The sequence below is a fragment of the Panthera tigris genome, chromosome B4 (assembly GCF_018350195.1).
Source record: "Panthera tigris isolate Pti1 chromosome B4, P.tigris_Pti1_mat1.1, whole genome shotgun sequence".
Lineage (NCBI taxonomy): Eukaryota > Metazoa > Chordata > Mammalia > Carnivora > Felidae > Panthera > Panthera tigris.
In genome coordinates, this window is record NC_056666.1 from 125,955,738 (window position 1) to 125,968,554 (window position 12,817).

At 42.5% G+C, this 12,817-nt stretch overlaps 1 protein-coding gene across 2 annotated transcripts in view; it reads left to right on the forward strand.

Moving 5' to 3' along the window:
- BTBD11 (BTB domain containing 11) overlaps nt 1–12,817 on the forward strand; it is a 314,753-nt gene that overhangs the window by 275,492 nt on the left and 26,444 nt on the right. The gene's annotated exons all lie outside the window — the stretch shown is intronic.

The following is a 12,817-nucleotide window of genomic DNA, read 5'->3' on the forward strand; positions in this document are numbered from 1 at the left end:
ATTTAACCTCGGAACCCTTTTATAATGAACTGTCTCAAGACACAAATGAGGATTTTTAAGCTAAAATATGTATTTTTTATATTTACTATATGCCTGGCACTATTCTAAACACAACATAAGGATTAACTCAGTTAATCCTCACAACCTTTGAAGGAGGTGATGTTCTTATCCCCCATTTGACCGATGGGTTGACTGAGCCACAGAGAGGGTGATTCCTTGCCCAAGGTCACACAGTTGGTAAGTGGCAGACCTGGGCTTAAACCCAGGCAGCCTGGCTCCAGCACCAGCCTCTTACCCCTTTGCTCCAGAACAGACTTTGCAGAAGTCTGGGGTCCCTCTAAGACACGGGAACCTCTGAAGTCTCAGGAGAAATAGGCCTGTGAACTAAAAGGGCACCGTGGGTTCCCCCACCAGGCTGGGCCGACAGGCTTCCCAAAGAGTGAAGAAGGAAGCATGGAGCCACCTTCTCTGACAGCAGGGATGGCCCCACAGCAAAGCAGCAGCGACACGGCCGGGCCCGTCTGCTTTCTGAGCCTCGGAACACCTGGCCTGGGGTGCAAAGCAGCTCTCCTTAGGTATTCTCAGCAGCCTATCCTGGCCCAGAGTCTCAGGGCCCCCTGCAGGCTGGATTTGCACTTGATGAAGGCCCCACCACAGGACCCAAAGTGGGAGCAAGAGTGCAGCTCCTGGGTAATGAGCCTCAGTGATTCCACAGAGCGCAAAACCCTGTGGAAGCATTTCAAAACCAAACTCTCCCTGCCCCTCACCCTTCATCCCTCTAACATGAATGAATGAGTGAATGAACGAACGAATGAATGAATGAATGAAGCTTTCACCTGCAATTACCTAAGCAACCACTTTAGTGAGGAACATTCCTAAGTCTGCTCCCAGGGTTAGGTGTTCAAACTTGTTTTTGGTTTCTTGGTTTTTGTTTCCTTTTTTCAGACTATAGTGGGAATCCCAGAAATTACTGAGGCATCCTGTGTATTAAGTGAACGTAATCTATGGGTTTTTAAAATAAACTGTATTGGGGCGCCTGGGTGGCTCAGCCGGTTAAGCGTCCGACTTCGGCTCAGGTCATGATCTCGCGGTCTGTGGGTTCGAGCCCCGCATCGGGCTCTGTGCTGACAGCTCAGAGCCTGGAGCCTGTTTCAGATTCTGTGTCTCCCTCTTTCTCTGACCCTCCCCTGTTCATGCTCTCTCTCTCTTGGTCTCAAAAATAAATAAATGTTAAAAAAAAATTTTTTTTAATTTTAAATAAACTGTGTTTTGGAATTTTGGAGTATGATATATGTACAGAAAAGTGCCCAGATCATAACTGCATAGAGCCCAGTGAATCTTCACAGGCTAAACCTACCTGTGTGATCAGCGCCCATGCCAAGAAAGAGAACATTACCAGCACCCCAGTAGGCCCCTTATGCCCCACTCAGCTACTACCCCCAAAAGGACAGCCAGTGGCTGGGAGTTGGGAAGAAGGGAGGAGTCTTTGCCAGGAGATGTAGACTAGAATCTCCCCCCAACCCGACCCCACCCCACCCCCATCAGCTGTACTGATCTTCAAGAATGGAGGGAGCCAGGGAAAGGAAGCAGCTCCTTGTCAGAAGGACAGTCTGGGGAAGAGTGCATTCAAGAGTGGGGTTTGCCCTTATAAGGGTCCAGTCGTAACCCCTACTGGTGAAGTGTGGTATTACACATCATGTACATTCCTGGTGGGAGGAAAAAGAGGTGATTAATTTCCCATGGCTGCCATGTGAAGCCAAGCATTCCCCAAGCATGAGTGATGTTCTTGTGGTCAAAAGAAGACTAGAGAGAGATGATGGCAGAGAAATTCAGAGCGTTGAGAAAGTGCTACAAAGCTGTGCCCTCCAGTGTTTCATATCGGAGGATAGTAGTAGTAGCCACACATCACACAACTGCCTAGCCTAGTTCCTTCTCCGTCCATTAAAGGGTTCCTGTTCAGATTTCATCTGCTGTTCTGTGTGGGCAGGTATCTGGTTTCATCAGATAGATAAGTAATAATGCATAAGAACATAGAAATGCAATAAAGAAATTCACTTTATCGTCAACTCCCAGAAATACAGCTATACTATGAAGTGAAGCATACGCCTTCCCATCCTTGACTTGTGTTCATTCATACATTACTTGAAATCTAGTTGCAGATGTGTTTTACTCCCTTCTCTAAATTTTAACTTCAAAAGAATTCAGCATCTCTAGATTTCCCAGGAGCCAAACAATATAGTCATTTCTTAATATACATCTGTTTCAAGAAAGTTCCTGGCCTGTTTCCCGCCCCCCCACACACACATAATTCCCCAGGGCACTGATTCATTCAGGAGTCACACGTGCTCACTATGCTGCAATGGTGATGGGAGAGAAATGTCCTTTACCCTCCTGGAGCTTGCTATGTGCAGGGGAGGGGCAGACAGACAGTAAGCAAGGAAATGGATCAGTAAAAGAGAGAGAGAGCTTGATAAATGCTATGAAAAAAAAAAGTGAAATTGGACAATGATATAGTCTCTCTGAGGATGGGGCAGCCAAGGCCTAATCTAGACAAGATGTAAGGAAGGTCTGAGAAGGTAGCATTTGAACAACCACTGAAGTGAGGAAAATGGCAGCCATGCAGAGGTCTGGAGCAAAAACATTCCAGGTGAGGGAGTGCAGGAGCTAAGGCTCTTCGTGGAAACGTGCTTGGTGTGTTGGGACAACAGGAAGAAAAGCAATGTGACCGGTGCAGTGGGACAAAGGGAGAAGCATAGGAGATAAAAATCAGATTGCACGGAGTCTTTCTCCATGGTGAAAAGCTTGGGTTTCCGTCCACGTGCAGTGAATAGAACACCCCTGGAGGTTTTAGACAGAGACAAGACATGATCTGGGGGGGGGGGGGGGGGGGGGGTTCTTGTGGTTTGTACACTTTTTAATTTTTTTCTCACTTTTTTAATTGAAATATTTTAGTTTTTTAAACTTTTGATTTTGAGATCATTTTAGATTCACGTGCAGTTGTAAGAAAAAATACAGAAATAGCACTATGTATGTACCCTTTACTCGGTTTCCCCCATTGGCAATCTCTTACTAGAGTACCATAAAATATCACAACCAAGATACCGATGTGATATAGTCAACATGCAGAAAATTTCCAGCACCCACAGGATTTCCTCATGTTGCACTTTTCTAGCCAAACCCATTTGCCTTCTGCCCTCACTCCATTATCACCCCCTGGTAACCACTAATCTGTTCTCCATTTCTCTCATTTTCAAGACTGTAATTTCAGTAGAATCATACAGTATGTGACTTTTTAGAACTGGATTTTCTCACTCTGCATAATTCTCTGAAGGTTCATCAGGTTGTTGGATGATCCCATAGTTTGTTTCTTTTCATTGCTAAGCAGTACTCCATGGCATGGATATACCGTGGTTTGTACAAGTGCTCATCCACTGAAGGACATCTGAATTGTTTCCAGGTCCAAGCTATTACAAATACAGCTGTTCTAAACATTTGTGCACAGGTTTTTGTGTGAATGTGTTTTCATTTCTCTGGGATAAATGCCCAGGAGTGTAATTGCTGGTAGCTGTGTGATTCATTTTCAAAGAAACTGCTAAAGTTTTACATTCCCACCATTTTACATTTTACATTCCCACCAGCAAAGTAGGAATAATCCAGTTTCTCCACATCCTCACTGTTTGGTGTTATTGCTATTTTTTCTTTTAGCCATTCTGATAGATGTGGAAGTGATATCTCGTACTTTTGATTTTCATTTCCCTAAATAGCTAATGGTGTTGAACATATTTTCATGAGCTTATTTGCCATCTGGCTATCCTCTTCAGTGAAATGTCTCTTTGTGTTTTTTGTCTGTGCTCTAATGAAGTTGTTTGCTTTTTAACTGTTGAATTTTGAGTGATACTAATCTGTTGTCAGATAAGCGGCCTGCAAATATTTTCTCCCATTCTATAGCTTGTCTTTTTATCCTCTTTATAGAGTCTTTCACAGAGCAAAAGCTTTTAATTTTGAGGAAATCTAATTTATCAACTTTTCTTCTTATGGAGATTATGCTTTGGGTATCAAGTATTAGAACTTCTTGCCTAGCCTTAAATCATGAATATTTCCTCATATTTTTTTCCTAGAAAGTTAAGTTTTATGTTTTCCACTGAGTCTGTGATTCATCTTGCCTGAGGTGAAGTGTGGAACTTACATCAAGGTTTTTGATGTGTGTGTGTGTGTGTGTGTGTGTGTGTGTGTGTGTTTGCTTGTTTTACCAATGGATGTTTAGTTTTCCATCTCCATTTGTTGAAAAGGCTGTCTCTCCTTAATTGAATTATTTTGCACATTTCAAAAGTCAGTTGGGCATATTTGTGTGGGTCTATTTCTGGGTTCTCAACTCTCTTCCATTGATCTATATGTCTGTCCCCCCACCATTACCACACAGTCTTGATTAGTGTAGCTATAGTTAAATCTTGAAGTTAGGTAGACTTATTCCTCCCATTTTATTCTTCTTTTAAAAATTATTTTAGCTATGTTCTTTGTCTTTCCATATAAATTTTATTTTTTTTTTTAACTAAACTCTACCCCTGATATGGGGCTCAAACTCATCACCTCAGGATCAAGAGTTGCATGCTCTAGTGACTGAACCAGCCAGGCACCCATCCATATAAATTTTAGAATAAACTTGCTTTATCAACAATAAAGAAATCTTGCTGAGATTTTGATAGGAATTGTGTCAAACTTCTATATCAGTTCAGGGAGAATTGACATCTTTACTATGTTAAATCTTTCAATTTGTGAACTGTATGTCTCTTCATGTACTTAGATCTTCTTTGGTTTCTTTCATCAATATTGTGGAGTTGGTAGCATACAAGTCCTGTTTTGTTAGATTTACATATACATATTTCTTTTTTTAAGAAATTATAAATATTATATTAATTTTTCTGTCCATGTGTTCATTGCTAGCACAAAGAAATAGAATTAATTTTTGTATATTTATCTTGTGTCCTGCAACCTTGCTGAACTTGTTTATTCTAGGAATTTTCTGTAGATTCAATGGAATTTTCTACTTAGGTAGTCATGTCATCTACAAATAAAGATAGTTGTATTTCTTCCTTTTCAGTCTGGCCCTGAAGATTTCTTTTGGGGAGAGTTTTATTTTAATTATGAATTCAATTTCTTTACACAGCTATTCAAATTATCTATCTAATATTAAGTGAGTTGCTCTTTTTTTTTTCAGAGAAAAAACTCATTTCATTTGTGTTAACAGATTTATGTGAGTAGTTTATCATAATCCCCTTATTATTCTTCTGATGTAATGATAACCCCTGTATCATTCCTGATTTTGTTAATTTGTGTCCCCTTTTTTCTTTGTCAGCCTTCCTAGAGGTTTGTCAATTTTATTCATCTTTCCAAAGAACCAACTCTGTGTTTCATTATTTTCTCTACTATTTTTCTGTTTTAACCTTCATTGGTTGCTTCTCCTATCTTCATTATTTGTTTGCTTTGGGTTTATTTTGCTTTTCTTTTTCCAGGTTCTTGAGTAGGAGCTTAGATTATTGATTTAAGACTTTTTGTTTTCTCTTATATATGCATTTGATGATGTACATATCCTTCTCAGCACTGCTCTGGCTGTGTACCACAAATTTTGATGTGTTATTTTCATTTTTCATTCAGTTCAGTGTTAACTTTTTATTTTTCCCTTATAACTTCTTTTTTGACTTATGAATTATTTCAAAGTGTGTTGTTTAGTTTCCAGATGTTTGGAGGTTTTCTTATATTTCTGCTCTTGATTTCTAGTTTGATTCCATTGTGGTCAGAGAATACTTTCTGTATTATTTTGATTATTTTAAGTTTTTGAGGTTGGTTTTATGGCCCTAAGTATGGTCTATCTTGATATGTTCTGTGGACACCTGAAAACACAGTTTTCTGCTATTGTGGAGTGAAGTGTTCTATAAGTGTCCATAAGATTCTGTTGGTTGATGGTATTGTTGAGTTCTTCCATATCCTACAAATTTTCTGCCTCCTTGTTCTATCATTTCAGATAGGGGTGTTAAGTCTCCAACTATAATTATGGATTAGTCTGTTTCTCCTTTCAATTCTGTCAGTTTTTGCTTCACAGATTATGCAGCTCTGTTATTTGGTGCATATATATTTAGGTCTACAATGTCTTCCTGGTGAATTAACCCTTTTATCATTATACAATGCTCCTCTCTGCTTCTGTTTTTTTTTTTTTTTTTTTGCTCTAAAGTCCACCTTATCTAATATTACAGTAGCCACTCCTGCTTTCCTTTGATTAATGTTTTTGTGATTTTTTTGGACCATTATACTTACTAGCTGCCATTTTCATTATATTTGAAGTTATTTTCTTGTAAACAGCATATACTGTCATCCACTCTGCCAATCTCTTTTAATTGGTGTATTTAGACCATTCACATTTTATTGATACTTTAGGGCTTAAGTCTGCCATCTTATTTTTTTAAGTTTATTTTTGAGAGAGAGAGTATGCACATGTGCGTGAGTGGGGGAGGGGCAGAGAGAGAGGAAAACAGAGGACCTGAAGCAAGCTCTGTGCTTTCAGCGCAGAGCCTGAAGTGGGGCTCAAACTCACAAATTGTGCAATCATGACCTCAGCTGAAGTTGGACACTTAACTGACTGAGCCACCTAGGTGTTCCTGTCATCTTATTTTTTATTTTCTGTTTGGTTTCTCTGCCTTTGTTTCTCTTCTTCCTGCCTCCCTGTGGGATAGTTGAACATTTTTTTAATTCCATTTTTATTTGTCTGTAGTATTTTGATAGCTTTTCTATAGCTTCAAGTAGCTTTTCTAGTGGTTGCTTGCAGTATTACATGATATATACATAACAGCACAGTCTACTGGTGTCATCATTTTACCAGTTCAAGTGAAATAGAGAAATCTTACCTCCTTTTATGCCCATTTATCCTCCTCCATTTATGACATAGTTGTTTTTAAATATTTCCTCTACACACATTTAGAACATCAGACACTCTTATAATTTTTGCATCAACCAAACATAATTAAACTCAAAAGGAGAAAGAAAGAAAGCCTATTATCTTTATCCATACTTTTTTTTACTGTTTCTGTCTTCCTGTGGTTCCAAGCTTCCCTTTTTATCCTTTCCTTTCAATTTAGAGAAATTTCTTCAGCCATTCTTTTAGGATAGGTCTCCTGATGACAAATTCTCTTAATTTTCCTTCATTTGAGAATGTCTGGCTTCCCTTTCATTCCTAAGAGATACTTTCACTGGTTGTTATTTATTTGATATTTTCCTTTAAATCACCTTACCATATGTTAAATGTACTTAGAAAGGAAATGCTATAGTATTACCATAAACAGAAGGCCCACATCACTTGCAATGAATAGAGAGTACATATCAAAATACATGGATGACTATTTAAAAGCACTTTAGTTTATTATCTGTTTAATTTCATTTTGTACACAATTCCGGTGACAGACGTGGGATTGTGCATTGACTTCATGGGACTCTGTCTGGTGCCCTTCCCATCTCTTTACCTTTTCCAAGTGTACTATAACAAAAAGAGGCTCACTGCTCATAGGTCAGCCCAGCATATCCTACACAGGAGGGCCAGTCTAAAAACAAACCGCTGTTCATGATGGATTGAGGCAGAGAACTCACTGCTGGTATCCCCAGAAAGTAACTGTATTTCCACCATCTCCTGATTTTGAGATGCGGCTTTTTTCACCTTTTAGCATTTCACAATTTGAAATGGGTTTTAAAAATGAATGTTTGTTAATGCAGTGAGTTTTTTTTTTTCTCTTCCTAAAAGCTGTCATTAATTGTATGACATTTTAGAATCTAGAAAAAGATTGGTTTGAATTATAGGAAATTGCTGTTTGGGGGTTAAAGAATGGTCAAATCTCAGCAATTTCCTTTAATTCAAGCTAATGGCATGTTGTGATGCGCTATCCTTTTTAGCTCTCCTAGCAACCTCACCAAGCAGATATTTTTAATCCACTTCGGAAGAGGACACAGAGACCCGGAGAAGCTGAGTAACTTTCCTAAGGTCACAGAGCTAGTATGTGAGGAGTCAGGACTGGGGCCCAACACCATCTAGCCCTGCTGTCTATGTTTCTACCACTGGGTAGAAGCCCTGCCTAACCCACCTGAAAAGGACCTTTGGGATCAATCCCAGCATTCCTTTCTGAAGAAAAGAAAATGTTCTGGTATCTTTTTAGGAGAGAAGTGAGGGTCAGAGGAAGAGAGGAAAGATGTCAGCCCTGAATCCACAGAAATCTATCTCAGGAGGCTCCTGCTAACTGTGGTATTAAGAACTTCATTCCCTTTTGGTTCTTTGTAGCCACACGGTTCTGAGTCCTGAGGACCTGAGTTCACCCCATGTGCACACCCAGCATTTTCCATGAGAGACCTGAGTGGCTGGTACCCAGCAGCGTGCCAGTGACAACCGTTAACCAGGTGCTATGTACCTGGGCCCAGCCAAATGCCCACCTGTCCCCAGCCCACGCCTCCTCCTTGGACTTGCTCTGGCCTCCCAGCTCAGAGCCTGCATGCACAGACTGGCATGCACAGACCAGTCAAGCCTTGTGGCACCTTTACCTAAAAGCACTTCTCTTAAATGTACAATTCAGAGGAGAATATAGGTACCTATCACAGCACAACTACCCCACCTACCATGTCTCCAAAATAGACTGAGCCTCAAGTTTGGTTAATTCCAATCTGCCATCTTCAGGTTTGGGCCCAGAGCTAACCAAACCCAAAGAATAACCCAGTTCACTGCTCCAAACTGACCCTCTAACCCAACGGGTCTCACCCCACTAGAGCTCTTAACCGATACTAATTACAGCACCCCTTCTTGCTTAGGGGAGCCCTCCTGGAGACCCAATTCATTTTGGGTGCTGGAGAACTAGAGTGAATGATACCCATAGTCCCCCCTCCCTGGAGGAAACACACAGGAAAGGGCACAAAGCAGACACCTTGACAAACACAGGTGAATTCAAGGACACAGTGGAGACTCTCCTCTTAGGGCTCCAAGAAAGCCTTGGGAAAGGAGGCAGCAGTTTGGACCCCGACATTCGGAGCGTCACTGACAACCCTCCCATGGTGTCCGGTATTTAGCAGATGCCCAATAAATATTTCAAGAAAGAATTAAGTCACGAATGGCTGCCTCACTTAGCAAATGGGGTAAAGTTCACATTCATGAAACCTTTAGGGGATCAACAAATAAAACCCAGAGAACTGTTGATGTCCGCTTTGATCCTTGACTCCCCCTCTTTCCCCTTCTCCTGAACTTCTAATACTTCCATCATAATGATTCTGTTTCCTTATTGGGCAGATTGTTTCCAAGAAGAGACTTCAGGTTTTTAGAATGGTTTTAGATTTACAGAAAAATTGAGAAGATAGCACAGAGTTCCCCCATATAACCCCTAACCCACATTCCCCTATTGTTAACATCTTACCTTAGTATCGTACATTTGTTATAATTAAAGAGCCAACACTGGCACATTATTATTAGCTAAATTCCATATTTCATTCCTATTGCCTTAGTTTTTGTCTAATGTCTTCTTCTGCTCCAGGATCCCATCCAAGATACCACATTAGTCCTGTTGGCTGAGACCACGTTTCAGACTTGGTTTTGGTGACCTTGACAAATTTTGAGAAATACTGCTCAGACATACTACTGTAGGATGCCCTCTAGTGGAATTCGGGGTGTTTTTCTCATGGTTAGACTGGGGTTATGGTTTGGGAAGGAGGACTACAGAGGTCAGATGCCATTCCCACCACATCAAGGGCACACACTCTCCACACGAGTGTTCACTATGGGAGGTGACCTTCATCACCTGCCTCTGGTGGCTCTTGCCAAGTTCCTCAGCTGCAGGCTTACTCGTTCCCCCTTTTCCCAACTGCTGTCCTTGGAATCAAGTCATTATGTGCAGCCATCAGCTAGGTGGGCAAGGACACTCTTCCAGATAACTTGTAAGTATTTGGGGACTGTCACTTTGGAACAGACATGGTCAGCCCTTACCTATACCTCATCAGGTGGTACAACACATACTGAAGTTACCAAGCACGAGCCAGCTGTGGGTTCCAAGAGGAGGGGTCTTGCCCTGCCGGCTTGGGTTACTCTGGATACACTTCTCGGATGATTCCTAAGTACCTTTTGAGTTGATCAGTCAGTCTCCACAGAAGAACGTGGGCTGCTCAGGCCTCTCTCACAGGAAGTGGATCTTCATCCCCCCACCCGAGGTGGTTAGACACCCCCTGCTGTAAGTGAGCAAGACCAGCGTCATTCATCACCCAGTCTGTGCGGCACATTTCGCAGACACAGGCCGCCTCTTTTCTGTGAGCTGCAGGTCCTCACTGAGCATGCTCAGTGCGTCTGGCAGACTGGGGTCACGAGGATGGTGAAATGCAATCCACCTGAGGCAGACTCTAGATGGGATGTAGTAGTGTTCTATTGCTGCGCAAGTTACCACAGTGTAGAGGCTGAAGGCAGCACTTGCTCAGTATCTCGTGGTCTCCACGGGTTGGAAGCCAGGCACAGTACTTCACTGGGCTCTCTGTGTAGGGTCTTACAGAGCCCCAGAATTAAGACGTCAACAGGGCTGTGTTCCTTCCTGGAAGCTCCAGGGAAGAATCCACCTGCACGCTCATTCAGGTTTGGGTAGAATTGAGTTCCTTATAGTTGTAGGATGAGGCCCCATTTCCTTGCTGGCTGCCAGCTGGGGATCCCATTTTTCTCCCACTCTTGTTACCTGCATTCCCCCTCTAGCTTGCCGCACGGTCTCCTCAATCTCGAAGCTGGTGACAGCACATCAAGTCCTTCTCAGGCTTCAAATCCTCTTCTCCATCCCTTCTGAATTCATCTCCTGTCTCTAATTTTAGGGCTTGTGTGATTACACTGGGCCTGCCCAGATAATCCAGAATAATATACCTATGTTAAGGTCCATTTAAACCATAGTTAGTATCCCTAATTATTCCTGCCAAGCCCCTTCTGCCCCGTAATGTAACGTATTCACGGGCACGGTATCTCATGATATTCTCAGTCCCAGGGATTTGGGGGATGCAGTCTTCCAGGGGGCCATAGCTGTGCCTACCATACAGTGTTTCTCGAACATTAGCGTACATGGGAATCATCTGCAGGGCACCGTATTGCAGATTCTGATTCAATGAGCCTGGAGTGAGAGTCTGCATTTCGGACAGGCTCTCAGGTGATCCTGCTTCTGGTGGTCCAGGGAACACATTTTGAGTGGCAGGCTTTAGACCACGGGTAGCAAATTTACAGCCCCCAGCTCAGAGGTCAAACTCAAGAGAAAACATCAGGACATAAAACCTGTGGCTCGGGGTCCCTGGGTGGCTCAGTCAGTTAAGCGACCAACTTGGGCTCGGGTCATGATCTCGCAGTTTGTGGGTTCGAGCCCCGGGTCGGGCTCTGTGCTGACAGCTCAGAGCCTGGAGCCTGCTTCGGATTCTGTGTCTCCCTCTCTCTCTTTCTCTCTCTGCCCCTCCTCCACTTGTGCTCTCTCTCTCAAAAATAAAAATGAAACATTAAAAAAAATTTTTTTAACTGTGGCTCTCAAACCTAACAGCACACCAGAATCACCAGAAAACATGTTAAATAAAATACAGATCGCTGGGCCCCTCCAAGTGTTTCTGAGTCAGAAGGTCTGGAATGGGACCTGAGGATCTGCATTTCCAACAAGCCCAGGCAATGCTGATGGCTGCTGGTCCAGAGACCACACTTGGTCTGTCTCACGGCTTCGTGCGGCGGTTCTCCGAATTCTCATTCCTTTGCCACACAACGCCATTGAGACAGCCAATCACTTTGTGAGTGTTGGGAGGAGCACTTAAGACCATTTGGTCATAAGGTCATAAGGCGTCATCTTTGAAAGCAGAGTCCCTGTGTCCGATATCCATTGCACCTGTGGGCACCTCTGTGGCTCTCGTCCGAGGTAACCTGGTGCTTCGTGGGATCTCCTCCACTTTCATCAAATGGTCAGTTCCTTTTCACGTGTTGAGCTGTATCCTTCTGCTTCGGGAGCACAGTGAAGCACATTCAAGAATATCTCGAACCACTGACATCATCAGTTTTCCCAAACCCATCTTTTAAAATGAAAAGTGAGCTTTATTGTTTGCATTACAGAAGCAACACTCGTTTGTTGTAGAAAATGCAGATAAAAAGAAAAGGGAAAACATTGTAATCCCAGCCAAAGGTAGCTTATTCTGTTTTCCCTGGCATTTTCTATACATACCTGTCAATCCAAGTATATATGTGGGGTTTTCTTTCCAAAAATACATGGTACAAACTGTGTTGTAACCTACTTTTCTTAATATATTATAAATGTCTTTCTACCTCATCCTCATTCTCAGCCCCCTTCACCCAATAAAAAGCATCAAGTGCTGTGATTTGTGGCTTCCCTCCCACACACCTGCAGTTGAAGGGAGACTAATGAACAGCAGTGGGTCCCAAGGGGAAAGAGGCAAAAACGTGAAGGACACGGGGCGATCAGAAACACTCCTTTGTCCCTGAGCAATCGGAGGCAGCTGTTACAGAACTCGTCCCCCACCCCCCACCCCCCGCCCTTTTTTTTTTTTTTTTCTTGGAGAAAGTGATTCAGCTGAGCATTCCTGGATCCGGAAATGCTTCAGCACCAAAATCAAATTCGTAAGAAAGCTGAATCAGGAGCATTTGTGTCTGGGTAATGGAGAGCACAGTCACAGGATCAAAAGGGCTTCCTGCTGCTGTTTTCAGGTTAATTCGCTGCTTCCAGAATTCTGGAGTATTGATAAAGGTGTGTTTGGGGTAAAAACTTACTTGCCATTCTCTGAGCTACGAACTTGCTCT